Source organism: Eptatretus burgeri, chromosome 4, assembly GCF_056783735.1.
Source record: "Eptatretus burgeri isolate ZD-2024b chromosome 4, Ebu_testis_v1, whole genome shotgun sequence".
Classification (NCBI taxonomy): domain Eukaryota; kingdom Metazoa; phylum Chordata; class Myxini; order Myxiniformes; family Myxinidae; genus Eptatretus; species Eptatretus burgeri.
In genome coordinates this window covers 43756418-43768917 of record NC_140964.1, presented here as the reverse complement: position 1 = coordinate 43768917, position 12500 = coordinate 43756418, and the positions used below count along the sequence as shown (strand labels likewise).

Sequence of the window (12500 nt, the reverse complement as noted above, 5' to 3'; positions counted from 1 at the left end):
TCTCTCTCTCTCTCTCTCTCTCTCTCTCTCTCTCTCTCTCTCTCTCTCTCTCTCTCTCTCTCTCTCTCTCTCTCTCTCTCTCTCTCTCTCTCTCTCTCTCTCTCTCTCTCTCTCTCTCTCTCTCTCTCTCTCTCTCTCTCTCTCTCTCTCTCTCTCTCTCTCTCGAGTGCAGCCTGTGGCTGCATCATTGGTTGGGACGCGGCTCTGCCGCTGATGCAGTGTCCGCCTTACCAGTACACTGGTACTCATTTTGCAGACCTTGGAAGGATGACAGGCTGAGTCAACCTCCTGGTGTATTTTAATTCAGCGGCCAACGGGGCTTGAACTCAGGACCCTGGGATCCCAAGTCGCTACCCTAACCACGAAGCCAACGCCACAAGAACGTGGCAATAATTTTGACCGTTAAAGACGAAGATTGATACCAAATGTCATACAAGATGGCCAGACGATCATGTGTATCAAAGTTTTGCCAAAATGTCAGATTCCCACACCATTTTGCACTTATGGATTTGGAATGTTTTATGATGCAAACAAATAACTTAGACATTTGTTCCTATTTTAGGAGGCAAGAAAATACGCTGAGAGCAACGGTCTCATTTTCTTGGAAACATCTGCAAAAACAGGCATCAATGTGAAGAACATCTTTATCGCTATTGGTGAGTTTTGCCTTCCACAAAACTCGATCGAGAATTCTGGGTAAACTTCATTGTAGGAAGACAAAAGTTACGTGGCTTTGTTAATGGCTCCACACGACATGAAGCAAGTGATTAAAGTAAGTCATCCTTTCGCGTTAAAGCCGACTTTCTCGTTTGCAAAAAACGACAATCTATTTATTACGTCCACAGAGGAAGATTGGGAGAATGGAGTCAGTGTTGGTAGGGAAGAGGTGCAGAGGAAGGGGGTCAAAAATTCCGACATCTTTGTATACGTAATAAAAGTTCCAAAAGGACAATCTTGCATAAAAGTGAGGTTAGCACAATCATTGGATCAACAGCTGTCAGCCTTCAAAGGGAGTGAAGCTGGCTATCCTGTTAGTCTTCACTTGGAGCTCAGTCCCACACTATCTTTTGAAATGTGGGTCATTGTGTGTGAATAATCTGGCAAAAAGCAGTTGCCCTCAGCCATGGTGAGAAACCTATCCAGTAGTAGTGGTAATGACCCCAGAAATCATGCACCCAGGCACTGCGTACACAAAATGAAAGAGCAGCAACGGGGCTGCAAAGAAACTTGGATGGTAGATCTTAAAGTGCACGGTTAAGTTTAAAAATACAAAATAAAAAAAAAATGCTAGGAAATGGATTTTTTTAAAATAATGAAGAAACAGCAAAATGACTTCTCATATCAACCTTTTCTCCAAGGCTACATGGATATAGTGAGCAAAACCTTCATTTGTATTTTTTCTATAAAGACTGCAGTAACATGGAATTGGCGAATAAAACCACAGGAGCTCAAACCGCACGTTACCTCGGAAAGACTTGCAGGCCATTTCAGAGGTACACCCTGCATATCAGTTCGGTAGACTGGTATGCCGATAACCACCCCAATCTGATTATTTTCTTTTCAGCACGAGATATAAAGAACAAAACTCCAGGACCACCTGCAGACAGAGTTCTTCAAAAGAAGACGCTTCAGCAAACCAGCTGTTGTCACTGAAAACTTTTTCAGAATTATTTATATTAACAGATTAACTGCACTGCATTTAACCATTTTGTGTGAAACTCAAAATGAACAATTTAAGCATGTAGCTGTGGTTATATTGCCATCTTAAAGACTAAAAGTTTTTCAAATATTTTAGAGGGTGAAAGTCGCTTCCAATCTCAGTTCACAACGAAAGAATAATTCCATCCTTTGAACTTGTGCACTTCTTTCCAAAACACCCTCGATATTCTCACAACCCCATTCTCCCTTGCAGCATATATTGTATAGCTTGGCAAGTCTGGTGGTCTCAAGTAAAGACCACAGTTGAGAAAAAAAAAAATGAATGGAACTTCATGTAAAATGTCCAAACAAACATTTCCTCTCTAAAATGACTCCTACAATACTTTAATAAAAACATTTTAACTATGCTCTAGGAAGAAGGGGTCAGCAATATTTAGGATGACAATGGCCACTTATTCAATGCCAATGTCAGGAAAAAAAAAAACAAGAGTGAAGTCGATTGCCATCCATTCAATAACCACAACCGAAGCAACAGCAGATTTTGATTGATTTTACTTATCCTCCAAATGCAAGCAAACACCAACAGATGAGCAGATCAAACATTTGTGGGGTCATGGGGGTCGGCAGGGCATTTCCACATCACAGATACATAAAGATGTTGGTCCAGTTGCAGATGTTTGCTGCTCTGTCATTCACAAAGGCGACCTTTTCAGCTGTAGGATCACTTGGATCTTTGCCGCATCTTTCTGCGTTTGCGCTTCAATCTGAAAATGGAGTCGTTCCCAAAATCGCATGAAAACATTTGACTGCAGCAAACTTAAAGAATTAGATATCTCGACTCGAAGCTATTCCAATGCAGTATTTAAACGCTTTCAAAATCAAGTGAAGCACAATGTGGAAAAGGGGGGGAGAGTGGAAATTTTCACGCAACCCAATACAAGAAGTTTCCTTTTACTACATGTAAATGAGCAAAAATAAAACTCCAGGAGCTGTTAGAATTAAACAAGCACTTGTACAGCAAGAAGAAAAAGAAAAAAAAATCCAAGAAGATAGTGGATTACAGTCATGTACTGTGGACACAGAGGGTCTTCAAAAGTCCCCTTGTGGAAAATATCACATTTGCTGAAAAATAAAATAAAAAATTACCCCCGTGTGGGGGTGACGGTCATCTCTATAATGTTTTTTTTACTATCATAATCGATGAACCGTTCGTTGCCAGACATCTCCTAAAATGACAGACTAGATAAGTTTTGAAAATGGCGACCTTAACAACTTTTGTGACCTCGTGACCTTGACCCTGACCTCGAATCCGGGAAAAAAATGTCGTTGGGCATCACTCATTGACCTCTACCCACATACCAAATTTCATCAAGATCGGAAGTAAAAAGTTTTCTTTGTACCGGGAGGTGTTTTTGACCATCTTCCAGGTTACGTGGTGGCCAAACAGGACGGAAATTCAAAAATCTGTCCGGTTAGATACAAGATAATATTTTTTACTATCATAATCAATAAACAGTTGCCGAATATCTTGTAGAATGGCAGACTAGTTTTGAAAATGGCGATTTTTATAGGCTTCGTGACCTTGACCCTGACCTTGAACCCGGACAAAAGTTATACCTTGTGCAACACTCATCGACCTCTACCCACATACTAAGTTTCATCAAGATCGGAAAGAAGAATTGATGGACGGACAGATGGACATTTGGTCCAGCTTTATTAGGTCATTTCGGTAGAGATGACCTAATAAAATCACAAGTGTGCACAACTTTGTAATGCATTCCATTCACCCACTTTACTTGTTTAAATGGTGCAGAATATTCAAGAAAACTGCCATAAAAGCCCACAATGAAAAACATCCTCATATTACATGGTAAATGTACAGGATGCACTTCAAGGGTGGGAGGGGAGGGGGAAGGGAGAGGGGAGAAACCCAGTGTTGCCTGCCAATGTTGGTTAACCCTCCCTGCAAGCAAGCTAAAAAATAAAAATTTTAAACCACCTTGAATGCAACTTCTGGTTTAGTTGCACTTTCAAAAACAGAACACAACTAAATGCAGTGTCAGCTGTTACACCTGCTACCATTACCAACCTCGAGCTTTATCAGCTGAAGCCCCCTTTCAGGGAGATGGCCCAGCATCGTCACAAATACTTCCAGAGGGTGCCTGGCATGGCTGGCAGCTTAGTGGCTGATCGTTTAGCAATGGGGGTTTCGTGCCTTTTACAGACTGAAACTAAATGGGAAGTTGTGTCTTTTGAACGACAATATTCTTTCCCAGCAACAATTCAGTACCCCATCAGCCACGTAAAGCCAAACAAAACAAACAAACAAACAACAGTAGTCGCTCGTCCCCACCCGCTTCCTTTTTTGTCATTTGTTATTTTGTAAAACACCCCCCCCCCCAAAAAAAAAATCCATATATCTTTGTGGACAACTTGCACCATTGCCCACATTTGATTTTTTTTTAACAATGGAGCCGCAGCACAGAGTGCTGTGCTGCCGCATTGCGCTCACTGCGCTTTCCATTGCAGTTCCACTTTTCATTTGTGAAGATGGTTTTCATGTCCTTGCAAATTCTGACAGGAACTAAAAGCCTGAAGCCATGGTATGAAAGAACAATTTTTGATGGGCGATGTTCACCGTGACGTTTTTTTTCCGATTTCTTGTGGAGGAGTTGGACCAAGGAGAGGCCATATAGGAGGCAAGACAAAACAGTGCTGGGGAGTCCACATCCCACATGTGGATTTTAATGTTTACTGTAAATCTATATCGAAAGATGGCATAGCGAACAATATGAATATACACAAAGTGTGTAGTTTCGTTTTTGGTTGTTGCCATACATTTAAATAAAATTTGTTTTGAACTGTGGAATGGGTTTTTATCGGCATCGTGCGCATGTTGGTGGCGTGTCGGGTATATGACAGTCATATTTATTTGGGGGGGCGGGGGGGGTGTAAGAAAACAGACATGTCTGATGATTATATAGTTTTGCTGGTTTTGCTATATAATTGTTTTTTTAAAGAATCCAAACATGTATTTTTGGTGAATTAAATTGGCTACATACCAGACAACTATAATACCATAACGAGATGATTGAGAATTTTCAATTTATTTATTAACCTCCGCCAGCAAAGATCGGAGGTTACTGTTTTCACCCCTTTGTCTGTTTGCTTGTTTGTTTGTGAACAGTATTACGGAAAAACTCCTCGACGGATTTCGACGAAACTTGGTGGGGGGGGTTAGGTATGGTCCAAGGATCATGCCATTAGATTTTGGACTTTGTCCCCCCCAAAGAAAATTTTTTTTTTTGCATTTCTACATGTTTTTAGTGATTTCCAGCCCCCCACAAAAAAAAAATTGTTAGAGAAAAAAAAAATTTTTGCAACTTTTTTTTTTCCAACAAAATTTCGATTTCTTTTTTTTTTGCATTTCTACATGTTTTAAGTGATTTCCAACCCCCCCCCCCCAAAAAAAAATGTTGGGAAAAAAGAACTAACTGTCAGCACTGATGACATATTTAATGAATAAGATACAAGGTTTACTTGAGTGACCCAGCAGTATTGGTGGCAGAGGTTTTGCACTCTCCCGAGTGCTCCCCCTCTAGTTTTTAAATGTTTGTGCAATAAACATGAAGGGTCCGTGAATGAAAATATCAGTGGCCATTTTGTACTAAAAAATGTGGTGGCCATCTTGAAAATAAAATAAAGGGCCTCCCTTTTTTTTTTTTGAAATAGGCAATCAACTGATATTTGTGATATGACCAAATGGATGCAGAAACAAAATGGTAGCCTTGCATCAGCTCGAAGACCCACCCACCTTGCTCAGGACCTTCGAAGAAAGTGCTGGTGTGGCTATATGGGTTCACATACCAATTACAATTCGGAGATATACACAAATCGAATACAAGTTACAAACAGGAGGGATGCACACGTGCAAAATGTCACATTCTAATAATATCTGACACTTTCTAAAAGACTGTGCTTTCTTAAACGGAAGTTCATCTCGGATGAAGAGAATGAGCCGTGTTGGGGGAAGGGTTTGTGATCGCACACGTGCTCAGCAAGTATTATGGCAATTCCAACGGAAAGCATCATCAGGGTCAAGAGTCAAAACTAATTCGTCGGTATTATCAAATTACACCAACAATAATAACGCAATCAAGTTCGTGAGGGAATATCTGCAACAGGACACCAGACGATAACTCATTGGATTACATTTAATACGATGTACATCGAAACCGCTCATACCTTCGCATACGCTTCTTCCGCCACTAGAAAAAGAAAAAAAAAAAAAAAGGAAACAATGAATGCATGATCCCATCTAACTACTGACTGAACAAAAAGATTTCAAAAGAAAAATCGAGTAAATTACTTCAAACAAAGACCTTAGGCCTACAACAGTGCAGGCAAAAACCTCTCAATCGACGCTTACCTTCGCCCTCATGTCACCAAAAACAAACCTAAAACACAAAAGGCGGTGCTCATTAAGTCTCAGCGAACAAGCAAGAAGCAAAATGTGCTAAATTGCAACGGATTGAATTGGATTGAGAGAGCAGCAAAAAAAAGATACCTACTCTCCACAAGAACCAGCTTCGCGAAAGGGACGACGGGAAGGCTCGAGCGCCCAAGGCGAAAATCACCCCCTTTCTCGCTCGTTCTGATTGGTTCTTACGGACTAAGATGCTGTAATTTTATCAAATTTCCTGATCAATAAAAATATTTTGAGTACGAGTTTGATTTTCGGCGTTTTTTTTTTTTAAATCAAGGAAGTAATGTCAACTAAAAACTATACTATAAAAAAAAAGAAAGGAGGTGGACCAGCTGAGCTGATAAAAATAATATGATATCCTCAATCAATTGCCTTTTCTTGAGCTGCTTCCTGCTGAGGGCTTCAACAGCAAACATGAAAAGAAAATATGAGTACGTATTACGTAACCGTAACCGAAGGAATTAAGCGAATTACTACAATTGTGAGTACATAATATAAAAGAATTACACGAAAGGGATTCGGCAATGACGTCATTACCAGGTAAGATACAAACAGTATGATAGAGCTTCTTGATATTTTGATGATTAAAATTTTCAAACTACTGTACACTTTTTCATAGAACCAGTGAAATATTTAATGTTTATTATTCGGATGATTCATGGCTTGCTTGCCAAACTATCAGAAAAAAAAATCTGAATAATTGCCTCCACTACCAAAAATGAGGAGATATGACATGACATGGCATGATTATATTTGTGTACCAAGTATTGCACGGAATTGCCAAACTGGATCCAGAGCACATTTTCACTCCAAGCCACGACTCGACAACGAGGGGGCAATCTGTGAAGTTGTTCAAGGAAAAGGGGTCGTTTGGAAGTTGGGAACAAGTTCTTCAGCAATTTAGTGGTGAGTGGTCGATGACTGGATAGTGTCCCACAGCGCGTTGTGAAAGCCAGCTCCGTCCAGTCGTTGAATGCTCAAGCTTCCTAAAAGTCCTGCCAACATCCCTATACCCCTCTATCTCCATAACTTCCAGGTACTTATCTGATTCTAATTTAAACTTACTAGTACGTGCCCGTACGTGCGTGAACGTACGTGAAAAAAAAAGATTAAAAAAAAAAACTTTCAAACCGCAAGCCAGGAACAACCACGCAGGCCGTTCCTTCGCTCTCGCATGCCCGTGCGTGCGTGGCCCGGAAGTTCGCATATCGCAGTTACGATTATTCGCAATTTAGTTTTGATGGCCAATTATTCAATTAGCGCCAATGTATTTTGCCTTTTCGCAATGTCATCGCAAGGAAAAACACAAAGAGAAGAGAAAAAAAAAAACTTTCAAACAAACACACAGGCCGTTCCTTCATTCTCGTAAACGACGACTGGATTGGGGCATTGTGTTTATCTATAAATGCGCATAAGAAATCGAGAAATTATTAGAATACAGTAAGTCATCACTATCTGGAAGTCCGTACGTTGTAACCCGTAATGGGGAATGCGGCTGAGGTTCTCTTCCCCATCGGCCACGCCTATGCAGCAACGTGTCTTGGCATTGGTTGGTAAATGAACGGCCATAACTTGGAAAGCACTTGTCAGATTAATATCAAACCTTGAAAAGGCACATCCACAGGGCCCCAGCAATATACCTGGCAAGTTTCAAATAGATCGGACCAGTGGTTGTCGAGATTCATCTGCACTTATTTTATCTATACCTTTCATAACCTTTCATTATCTTCAACATCTCCATCATATCTCCTCGTAACCGCTTCTTTTCTCGTGTATAAAACTGTCTCCTTCAGCCGCTTCTCAGAGCTGAGTCTAGCTCCAGTCGCCCTGCACTGAACCCTCTCCATGGCATCTATGTCCTTCCTGAGTTGTGATGGCCAAAACTGCACACAATATTCTAGATGTGACCCTCACTAAATTCCTGTACAATGTTAACACCACCTCTTTTTATTTATAATTGATCCCCCTCCGAATACAACCGAAAACCCGATTTTCTTTCCCTATAGCTGCCTGGCACTGTGCTTCGTGCTTACCTCCCATATCTATTACCACCCCCAGATCCTTCTCCTGTGTGACATGCTCCAAAATTACCCCTTGCATCATGTAATCTCTATTTTCATTGTGCTTTCCCATCCCCAACACCTTACACTTGCTCAGGTTAAATTACATCTGCCAACCTTTTTCCCAATCTATGCAAGTATCAATACTTTTCCTGTATCTGATCACAACCCTCTCTGCTATCCACCTTACCTCCAAGCTTTGTGTCATCTGCAAATTGAGCAAGCTTACACTTCACCCCACTATCTAAATCATTGATGTGAATAATGAATAGTAATGGTCTGAGTACTGATCCCTGAGGAACCCCGCTACTTACATCCTCCTAGCAAGACACCCTCCAACTCACAGCCATTATTTGCTTCCTATCACTAATCCAGTTTCCAATCCAATTAGCTACCTGACCAGCCACTTCACAAGCCCTCACTTTGTCTCACAACATCTGATGTGGAACCTTATCAAATGCCTTCTTGAAGTCTCGATGTACACTGTCCACTGCCATTCCCTCATCCAACCAATCAGACACTGCTTCACAGAACTCTAAAAGATTTGTTCAACAGGAACTACCTTTGGTAAACCCATGTTGACTACCTTTAATTAGTTTTATTTCGTTAAATGGTTCCTCATCTGGTCCCTAATTAATATTGCTACGGATTTGGAAACCATCTGCACACAGAGTCAGAGATCCCGTAGTTCAGTTATTTCGATAAGTTTGTGTTTATTGTTAGAATCCTTCCTTCTGTCTAATGGGAAAAATATGTGTGTGCTATGAGTTATTTTTTAGCTAGGTTTTTCCTCATCAACAACAACAATAACAACTACTACTACATCCACTACAACAACGCCACCGTCCCGCACTCGACCCTCGCCATTGCCCACGTGTTTTTGGCTGAAGGCGGGGCAGAGCCTCCAACGCCTCAGATCAAGGCTCTGTCCCAAGGAAGGGCATGAACCGTTTCCTCTAGCCAATGAGCGAAGGGCGAGCATGACACACACGCCCCAACCAATCGGGAGGTGACCACGAGTCATCCGACAACCCCTCGTCAAATCAGGAGGCGAGTGGGAGGAGAAGAGACCCCTCCCACCTCAGAAGAGTGGAGTGGTTGTCTGGGCCAGTGTTGGGCAGACAAGGGTGCGTTCTGCAGGATCGTGGCGATTGCATTCTGCAGGATCATGGAGATTGTGGTCTGTGGTCTTGCTGGCGAGTGCAGCTTGGTCTGGGTCGTGGGTTGGAGTCCCACCGTGGTGTTTGGCATTGGAGCGCTCAAACTGGAATCCCCGTTCCCATCCACGGACTCCGAGTTCCACAAGTGCAGGTCTGGTGAAACCGCACGAGGTGGGGAGGTACCCGGCTCTACCGAAAATAGACCCACGAGGTCCATTTATTGTGTGTGTGTGTGTGTGTGTGTGTGTGTGTGTGTGTGTGTGTGTGTGTGTGTGTGTGTGTGTGTGTGTGTGTGTGTGTGTGTGTGTGTGTGTGTGTGTGTGTGTGTGTGTGTGTGTGTGGCGCTATCCTGTAAGTAGAATTGTTAAGTGCTTTTTCCTTGCTCATTGTACATTGCCTTCCTTTTATTCGTGATGTCTGCTCTGTGTGCTCCCCTCCCCGATTATTATTGTAAAATACGCCCCCCCCGTGTTAAATGTACCAGCTCGTTTTCTGTGCTTTCTATTGGTTTGGCCTCCATTGGCCTAGCATGGTGCGTGTTGCGAATTGGGAGGGCCGTTCATGCCGTGGATTGTTCATTGGGCTCTGGTAACTCTGGTAACTCTGCTCTGGTAACTCCGCTCGGTTACGCCGGATCCGAGTCGATACCTGCGACTCGGTGCGGACAGAGTTGGCCGAGTGTGTGGTTTTCCCCGGTAGTTGGACGACGTGGGTACTTAGGTATATTGAAAGTAGGCAATTGACCCTACCCCACGCCATCGAAGTATTGGCGACCACAGTCCGCTAAGGGACCCGTGACCTTCGGACTTATCCGAGAGTCACGACCTAAATTCCGGGTGTTCGGTGGGAGACGACTCCACTGCTCCACCCCGTGGTCGTTTATCGCCACCGACCCCGCCCCCCCCCCCGGCCCACAACAATATCTCCAACACCTTCCCCACAACTGAAGTCAAACTAACAGGTCTATAGTTTCTCATTTGTTCTCTATTTTCCTTTCTTAAACAACGGTGTTACATTTTCTACTCTCCAATCCTCCGGTACCTGTCCTGGATCCATGCAGTGAGCCATTAAAAATATCTGGTGACACCTCCCTCACCTGCTAATCAAGCCACCTCACTCAATACTCTCGGGTGCATATTATGCATTGAACACCGTGATTTAAAAATTTTTAACTCTACCATCATCAGGGTTATTGACATTGCGACATGCTGCCGTGACATTGTTTCAAGTTTTGTTCATCATCTCGACATTATCATTGAACAATTATTGTACACATCTTCAGGCCATGGTGGCATCGTTCGCGGAAGCGATATCGCCTGACGTCTCCGTTTTCTTCCTCTTTCACATCCCAACATTTTGAAATCGGAATCGTGTGTGATATTTAATGTTTGTACTTTTACCGAAAAATAGACACTTTAGAAGAATGATCTGGAAACATCACTTACTGTAATTTATTCTGGAGCAATAGAAACACAAAGACATGACGTCATCGCGTTAGCGGATGCACATTCTTCAAAAAAAAAATTTTTTTTTTTTTTATTATTATTATTACACGCTTCGGACATCGAACGTGAAGTTGGAAATTCGTCTCGTCAGACTGTAAGCAATGATTTTGTGTGGTGTTGTGGTCATGATATCGTGAGTTGAGTGTGCTAATGCTGGTGGTTGTGTTTTGTGTTTTTGTTTTTGTGAGGAGAATCGTATTTGCCTGGTTCGTCCTCAACGACTCATGATTGTGTTTAGTGTCAGGATCTAAAATTGTTCCTTTGATTGATTTATCAATTTTCAGAAATCTTATTAAGAGTCATGAATTTATGTGTGCACGAACTGGGGGGGGGGGGGGGTTAAAGATTACAAATGAGAAGGGAATCGAGTCGGAATCGTTTCGTCCTATAGTTCAAGTCTCCCGAGATATCTTGAAATACCTTGAATTTCCGGAGAAAGGTGAAAGCAATGTCAGTACATGCTTATAATCTCCACCATAATAGTAACTTCTTCCAAAAAAAAAAAAAAATAAATAAAAAAAAGAGAAGAAACTCAAACTCAACATTGTAATTCGAGTGAAAACCGATAATTTATATTTTGTACCCCCATTAACCCCCAACTCCTTCCAATTTTTCCTTCTTGAGAGTTTCCGGGGCTCTTTCCATAATGTCCACCCATGTGTCCTCCTGTACTTCTCTTTTTTTTTTTCCCACATCCTTTATTTGTCCAAATCTCCCTCTATTGTCATTTTGTCCCTCAACCCTGCTATCGGTGTGGTTCCTTTTTTTTGTTCTGTCACGTTCTCATTCGTTCTGCTTTCTCGCTCTCTTCCACGAGCCTCGACTTTGTGTACCAAAAAAAAAACTGATTGTTAAAAACTGATTTTTCTACCGGAGTTTATAGTTTCCTTCAAAGAAACGTGTCAAATGTTTTTAAAAGACGAGTCACCCATCGGGCTTGTAGGATGGGATCCGAGAAGCGGTTCCAGTCATTGATGACTGGCTGAAAAAGTGTCGTTTGGTCATTCTACACGGGGAAATCCCTTCAACGTCTCAAAGACTTCCTTCTCCAACAAAAATTTGCCGATTTGTTTTATTTATTGTTTTTTTTTTTCCACAGTATCTCAAGATTTGGAAGTCCGACGTCGATTTGAGATCGATGGCATAACTTATTTTGGTATTCTCATTGTGTTGCACAACTTGGCTAGGACGTAATTTAGAAGAAGCCATCTCATTGGCTCACCTCACGGTGAATGACCAACACCTGATGAATGTTGAGCCACCTCTTTGGGGGTTGTTTTCCATCACATGACTTTTATCATCAAATATATTGTTGAGGGCCGGGTTCGGTCGCAAGGACGAACGCCAGACGGAGCAGTTGGGCCATCTCCTACCGAACACCGGAATTGAAAGGTCGTCACCCTGGATAACTCTGGCGTCGACAGGCCACTTAAAAGACCGTGGTCGCCAATATTTCGACGGTGTGAGGTAGGGTCCTCTTGTCTATTCCAATTTACCTCAGTACTCACGCCGTCGAGCTACCGGGGAAACCACACCCTCTGCCGACTATGTCCGAACCGAGTCGCATGTACCGACTTGGATTCGGCGTACCGAGTAGGAGTTACCAGAGCCGCGCCGGTCCCAATGACAA

General features: G+C 42.3%; 1 protein-coding gene, 1 long non-coding RNA gene and 1 pseudogene across 3 annotated transcripts in view; 2 read left to right on the top strand and 1 right to left on the bottom strand.

The window, feature by feature from the left end:
- Positions 1 to 2413, top strand: part of LOC147027926 (uncharacterized) — a 31301-nt pseudogene extending 28888 nt beyond the window's left edge. The window contains exons 5-6 of the transcript XR_015057330.1: positions 563 to 656; positions 1565 to 2413. The product of XR_015057330.1 is annotated as an uncharacterized LOC147027926 (transcript). The remainder of the gene's footprint in view (positions 1 to 562; positions 657 to 1564) is intronic.
- Positions 2195 to 6342, bottom strand: LOC147027925 (uncharacterized). The gene is made up of 4 exons (XR_015057331.1): positions 6231 to 6342; positions 6089 to 6116; positions 5905 to 5927; positions 2195 to 2423 (listed from the first exon to the last, which is right to left on the bottom strand). It is a non-coding gene; the product is annotated as an uncharacterized LOC147027925 (long non-coding RNA).
- A 4639-nt stretch (positions 6343 to 10981) lies between these two features.
- Positions 10982 to 12500, top strand: part of LOC147027924 (uncharacterized) — a 32617-nt gene continuing 31098 nt past the window's right edge. Inside the window, exon 1 of the mRNA XM_085877763.1 lies at positions 10982 to 11003. The gene's annotated coding sequence lies outside the window, so the exon portion shown is untranslated. The remainder of the gene's footprint in view (positions 11004 to 12500) is intronic.